General features: G+C 46.7%; 1 long non-coding RNA gene across 1 annotated transcript; it reads left to right on the top strand.

The window, feature by feature from the left end:
• Positions 1-237: 237 nt before the first annotated feature.
• LOC132332934 (uncharacterized) lies at positions 238-2067 on the top strand. The gene is made up of 4 exons (XR_009488012.1): positions 238-275; positions 377-420; positions 502-542; positions 624-2067. It is a non-coding gene; the product is annotated as an uncharacterized LOC132332934 (long non-coding RNA).
• The last annotated feature ends 3968 nt before the right edge of the window (positions 2068-6035 follow it).

Genomic DNA, 6035 nt, shown 5'->3' on the forward strand with positions numbered 1-6035 from the left:
GTCTGGGAGTCCCGCGGAGCAGGTCCGTCACTGTTTGTCTCTGCAGCAGAAGTGTAAATGGTGACTCTGTTACAGCGCTGTTCTTTGTCTTTTTCGGAAGTCAAGGCAGAGAGCCACAGTCAAGGCCAAGTAGGCAAGGTGAGCATTGAGTAGTTTCCAGAAGCAGGTATTGCTGAGGTCTCAGTTTCCACTGCAGCTCTAAACATCTACTCCTAATTTTTTTATTTTAGGTGGTCCAGTTGCCATCTCTCCTGGCCGAGCATGCCCGATGTCAGGTGGGTACAAGCTTAAGGTATCAGTATGGCATACTTGTCAGATTAGGGAGGTTATCTTTTCTCAGTATCTCAGCATGCTTTTCTGCTTTGCTTTTTTCCAGGTGCTGTCACCGCTCCAGGCATGCCAAAGAACAGAGGAGAGCAGGTGAGTCTGTGTTTAGGCAGGGTGACTCATAGGTGAGTTTTATGCAGCAGCATGCTAAGCCTGTACCTTTTCTTTTTGCAGGTATCCTTTGAGCAGCCTCTGGAGTAGAATCAGGATTTGAGGTGAGCTGGGGCAGCGGTGCAGAGGAGTCCCGGGGATTACTCTTTTTGAGGGCAATAGTCACCTTTTCTGTATTGTCTTAGGTACCCGGAGGAGGTTTGCAGCCAAAGTTTGGAAACGGCAGCACCGAAGCAAACACGGAGAACGTCCCGACGTCCACGTACAACCGACGATAGATTTTGTCCGCTCGTCTTCCAAAAGCTAAGTGTCGCGGCCGGTAGTTGGGAGAAGGGGAAAAACCTTTACTATCACAGGGGGCAATTTGATGTCAGTTTAGCGCAGAGGTCTGTAGCGGGACGGGCTCTCTGGAAGCAAAGGGAGAGGGTTTCTCCTCAGCCTCACCACAGCCTCTGCCGGGCAGGGCAGTTCCGACCCATCTCCACATTGTCGTAAACTTTGCGTCGTCAGCCTTCTTCAACTCGACATCGTCACGGATCTTTCGCCCGAGGAGTTCGCCTTCAGGTCCGGAGCTACGGCCACGGTCAACCGGCGGTCTCCGCTTCCTTCTCTAGGCCCACCGAGCCTCTCGAGCGTCCTCTTAACCGCTTCGGCGCTAACTTCGTTTAACGAGTTACATTTCATCATTACATCCTATCGTCATACGGCTTTCTTTCCTTTTGCATCATCAGCCCCCGGCTCATCTTGCGCTAGCAATCTCGGGTCCATAAGGTGAAAGCGCCAGGCAGTTTCCACTTGTCTCTCCGTTACATCATCCGTGTCTATGTTACGTCATCCATGTCCGTGTTACGTAGTCTGTCTCCACCGTCTTCCATGTCGTAGGCCTTCGTTCCATCCCAGCTCTTTACGGGCACTATTTCTTGCCATATCGGCCGTATTTTACACACATTCCTTCACTTATTCCGGCATCTTTAAATCTTTACTCTTTGAGACAGGAAGGATTACACAAGATGTCCTCATCCATCTTCCTTCTCGCTACTGGCTTTGGTAGCGCCTTTTCCTCCACGCCATTCTCTTGGACTTTTAGAGGGAGTGTCTTACACCCTCCTCACGTGACCGCAGTAGTTCTCTAGGTTCCATCTTCTCAAAGGGTATAGGGCTCAAGAATTAATCTTTCAGAGAGTTATGTCAAGTCCTGGCTTATACCTTATCTACCTGTGTTGGCTTATACTCTGTGTACTTATACTGTATCTACCTGCGTTGGCTTATATTGTATGTACTCTATATTGTCTGTACCTATGTTGGCTTATAGTGTATGTACTTATATTGTCAGTACCTATGTTGGCTTATATTGTCTGTAATTATGTTGGCTTATAGTGTCTGTACCTTTAGTGTCTGTACCTATGTTGGCTTATAGTGTCTGTACCTATGTTGGCTGTCCCTATGTTGGCTTATAGTGTCTGTACCTATGTTGGCTGTACCTATGTTGGCTTATAGTGTCTGTACCTATGTTGGCTTATAGTGTCTGTACCTATGTTGGCTTATAGTGTCTGTACCTATGTTGGCTTATAGTGTCTGTACCTATGTTGGCTTATAGTGTCTGTACCTATGTTGGCTTATAGTGTCTGTACTTATAGTGTCTGTACCTATGTTGGCTTATAGTGTCTGTACTTATAGTGTCTGTACCTATGTTGGCTTATAGTGTCTGTACTTATAGTGTCTGTACCTATGTTGGCTTATAGTGTCTGTACCTATGTTGGCTTATAGTGTCTGTGCTTATAGTGTCTGTACCTATGTTGGCTTATAGTGTCTGTGCTTATAGTGTCTGTACCTATGTTGGCTTATAGTGTCTGTACTTATAGTGTCTGTACCTATGTTGGCTTATAGTGTCTGTACTTATAGTGTCTGTACCTATGTTGGCTTATAGTGTCTGTACTTATAGTGTCTGTACCTATGTTGGCTTATAGTGTCTGTACTTATAGTGTCTGTACCTATGTTGGCTTATAGTGTCTGTACTTATAGTGTCTGTACCTATGTTGGCTTATAGTGTCTGTACTTATAGTGTCTGTACCTATGTTGGCTGTACCTATGTTGGCTTATAGTTTATGTACCTATGTTGGCTGTACCTATGTTGGCTTATAGTTTATGTACCTATGTTGGCTGTACCTATGTTGGCTTATAGTTTATGTACTTGTATTGTCTGTAATTACACCATACGTACACTTGCACCGTATGCGTCGGCTTATATCGTGTTTACTTATTTTGTACCTGTTACGATTGGAGCTGCCCTGCCCTGGCACGTAGTCACAGCTAGGTAGAACAGTTACGAAAACTTTACCGCTCATCTGTCTTCTATGGGATTTTGGGTAGAAATTTTATCGGTCCAGAGTGGGGACAAGTCCTAGCTGTCAGCCCCTTGTTGACCACTTCCTCTCGTCTCGCAGGTCCCCGAGCCTACCGATTTCTCCCCGGAATCTACCATTTGACATCGAGGAGCAGCAGCCAGAAGACGCGTCGAAGCACGTTCTCCAGCGTTTCAAGTAAGGGCCGCAGTGAGCATTCAAGTCGGAAGCGTGCGAGAGCACGTGGCCGTCTGTGTCCGCTCGTCTCCGCACGTGTGAGTGCACCCTGACTGGAACTAACCTTGTGTGTATGACCTTTTGCCTTTCAGGTTTTTCAACTCATTTTTAAATTTAGAATAAAAAATCCCCAGCCGGGGGTTTTTTTTTTTTTTTCCCCCCGGCTGGGTTTTTTTTTCCTCGGTCCCGGCCGGTCCGCGAGGCGACGTTCATCGCCAAAGTTTGGGCGCGGACCGTCCAGGGGCCGGGGTTTTCGTCAGGCAGGAGGATTGTTTTTTGGAGGCTCCCGGGAACCCCGTTCCCGAAGAGCGCTACGAATGAGTGCCGGGGGTTAGCAGAGGGATTTAACATGTGAGTGAGCGTGGTTTTGTGTGTAAGCTGAAGGAAGTGTGTGTGTGTGTGTTGAAGGTTTCTAACACCTTGTATGACTTTTGCCTTTCAGGTTTTTCAACTCATTTTTAAATTTAGAATAAAAAATCCCCAGCCGGGGGGTTTTTTTTTTTTTCCCCCCGGCTGGGTTTTTTTTTCCTTGGTCCCGGCCGGTCCGCGAGGCGACGTTCATCGCCAAAGTTTGGGCGCGGACCGTCCAGGGGCCGGGGTTTTCGTCAGGCAGGAGGATTGTTTTTTGGAGGCTCCCGGGAACCCCGTTCCCGAAGAGCGCTACGAATGAGTGCCGGGGGTTAGCAGAGGGATTTAACATGTGAGTGAGCGTGGTTTTGTGTGTAAGCTGAAGGAAGTGTGTGTGTGTGTGTTGAAGGTTTCTAACACCTTGTATGACTTTTGCCTTTCAGGTTTTTCAACTCATTTTTAAATTTAGAATAAAAAATCCCCAGCCGGGGGGTTTTTTTTTTTTTCCCCCCCCGGCTGGGTTTTTTTTTCCTTGGTCCCGGCCGGTCCGCGAGGCGACGTTCATCGCCAAAGTTTGGGCGCGGACCGTCCAGGGGCCGGGGTTTTCGTCAGGCAGGAGGATTGTTTTTTGGAGGCTCCCGGGAACCCCGTTCCCGAAGAGCGCTACGAATGAGTGCCGGGGGTTAGCAGAGGGATTTAACATGTGAGTGAGCGTGGTTTTGTGTGTAAGCTGAAGGAAGTGTGTGTGTGTGTTGAAGGTTTCTAACACCTTGTATGACTTTTGCCTTTCAGGTTTTTCAACTCATATTTAAATTTAGAATAAAAAATCCCCAGCCGGGGGGTTTTTTTTTTTTTCCCCCCGGCTGGGTTTTTTTTTCCTCGGTCCCGGCCGGTCCGCGAGGCGACGTTCATCGCCAAAGTTTGGGCGCGGACTGTCCAAGGACCGGGGTTTTCGTCAGGCAGGAGGATTTTTTTGGAGGCTCCCGGGAACCGTGTTCCCGAGGAGCGCTGCGAATGAGTGCCATGGGTTAGCAGAGCTGTTGAGGTGTGAGTGAGGGTGGTTTTGTGTGTAAGCTGAAGGAAGTGTGTGTGTTGAAGGTTTCTAACACCTTGTATGACTTTTGCCTTTCAGGTTTTTCAACTCATTTTTAAATTTAGAATAAAAAATCCCCAGCCGGGGGGTTTTTTTTTTTTTCCCCCCGGCTGGGTTTTTTTTTCCTCGGTCCCGGCCGGTCCGCGAGGCGACGTTCATCGCCAAAGTTTGGGCGCGGACCGTCCAGGGACCGGGGTTTTCGTCAGGCAGGAGGATTTTTTGGAGGCTTCTGGGAACAGTGTTCCCGGGGACCAAAGACTGCCAGTGTGTAATTTAGCAGTTGTGCTCAGAGCGATGGCGATTTTGTGTCGGAAGGGGGTGTTAATGGTAGATGAGCGTTGTTTTCAATGTGCTTTTGTTGTTTTGGGTTTCCTGTAACAATAAATCAACCTGTAATGAAAATATGAAAAAGGTTATCACAGTGTGTTAATGTGTATTGCTCTGTATTGCTCTGTATTGCTCTGTATTGCTCTGTATTGCTCTGTATTGCTCTGTATTGCTCTGTATTGCTCTGTATTGCTCTGTATTGCTCTGTATTGCTCTGTATTGCTCTGTATTGCTCTGTATTGCTCTGTATTGCTCTGTATTGCTCTGTATTGCTCTGTATTGCTCTGTATTGCTCTGTATTGCTCTGTATTGCTCTGTATTGGCATCAGCTGCTGCATTTCCCCCGTATTGCTCTGTATTGGCATCAGCTGCTGCATTTCCCCCGTATTGCTCTGTATTGGCATCAGCTGCTGCATTTCCCCCGTATTGCTCTGTATTGGCATCAGCTGCTGCATTTCCCCCGTATTGCTCTGTATTGGCATCAGCTGCTGCATTTCCCCCGTATTGCTCTGTATTGGCATCAGCTGCTGCATTTCCCCCGTATTGCTCTGTATGTAAATTAGACTTTTACCAGTGTGTTTATAGATTGTATCTGTACTTGCATTTGTATAGACCGTTTCCATGTATTTTGCTGAAATGTAAATTAAAATATTCATTTAATAAAGTTGAATCACCCCTAATAAAGACAACCCCTACCCCCACCCTGGCCCCTGCCTCCTTTCGGTGTGGTTTTGTCTTTTTCTTTTCCACTGTAGTTCTCCCTTTTGCTCCTCACTTCACTTTTCTATTTCTGACTTGACTTAATTTCCATCTGTCTCTAACCTTTTGTTTCTGTTTCTCACCCTTTCTAGCTCTGTGCCTCTGCCTCTGTAACTCTGTTTCCATATGCTTCCTTTCTTCTGTTTGTCCATTTCCCTATTTGTCTCTGACTGTATTCATTTTTCTGTCTGTTGTCTATAATTTGCACCTTATTTCTCTTCCCTCTAAACCTTAACTTTTCTCCCTTCTTTTCTGCTCCGTGTTCTCTTTTTACTCGGTTTGTCTTTTTCGCTCGTACTCTTTTTGTTTTTCACTCTAGCCCAAGTCTTCACTTCAACTCTAACCCTAACCACTTTCCCTTCTAATTCCTCTTCTCCTTCACTCTCTCCCTTTCCTTTTTATTTTCATTCTAACTCCTAACTCCTCTCCTTCTTCAGTTTCTCCCTGTCCTCTTTCTTTTCCTTCTCCTCCCTTCCTTCAATCTTTTTTCT

This window comes from Haemorhous mexicanus, chromosome 12, assembly GCF_027477595.1.
Source record: "Haemorhous mexicanus isolate bHaeMex1 chromosome 12, bHaeMex1.pri, whole genome shotgun sequence".
Taxonomy (NCBI): domain Eukaryota; kingdom Metazoa; phylum Chordata; class Aves; order Passeriformes; family Fringillidae; genus Haemorhous; species Haemorhous mexicanus.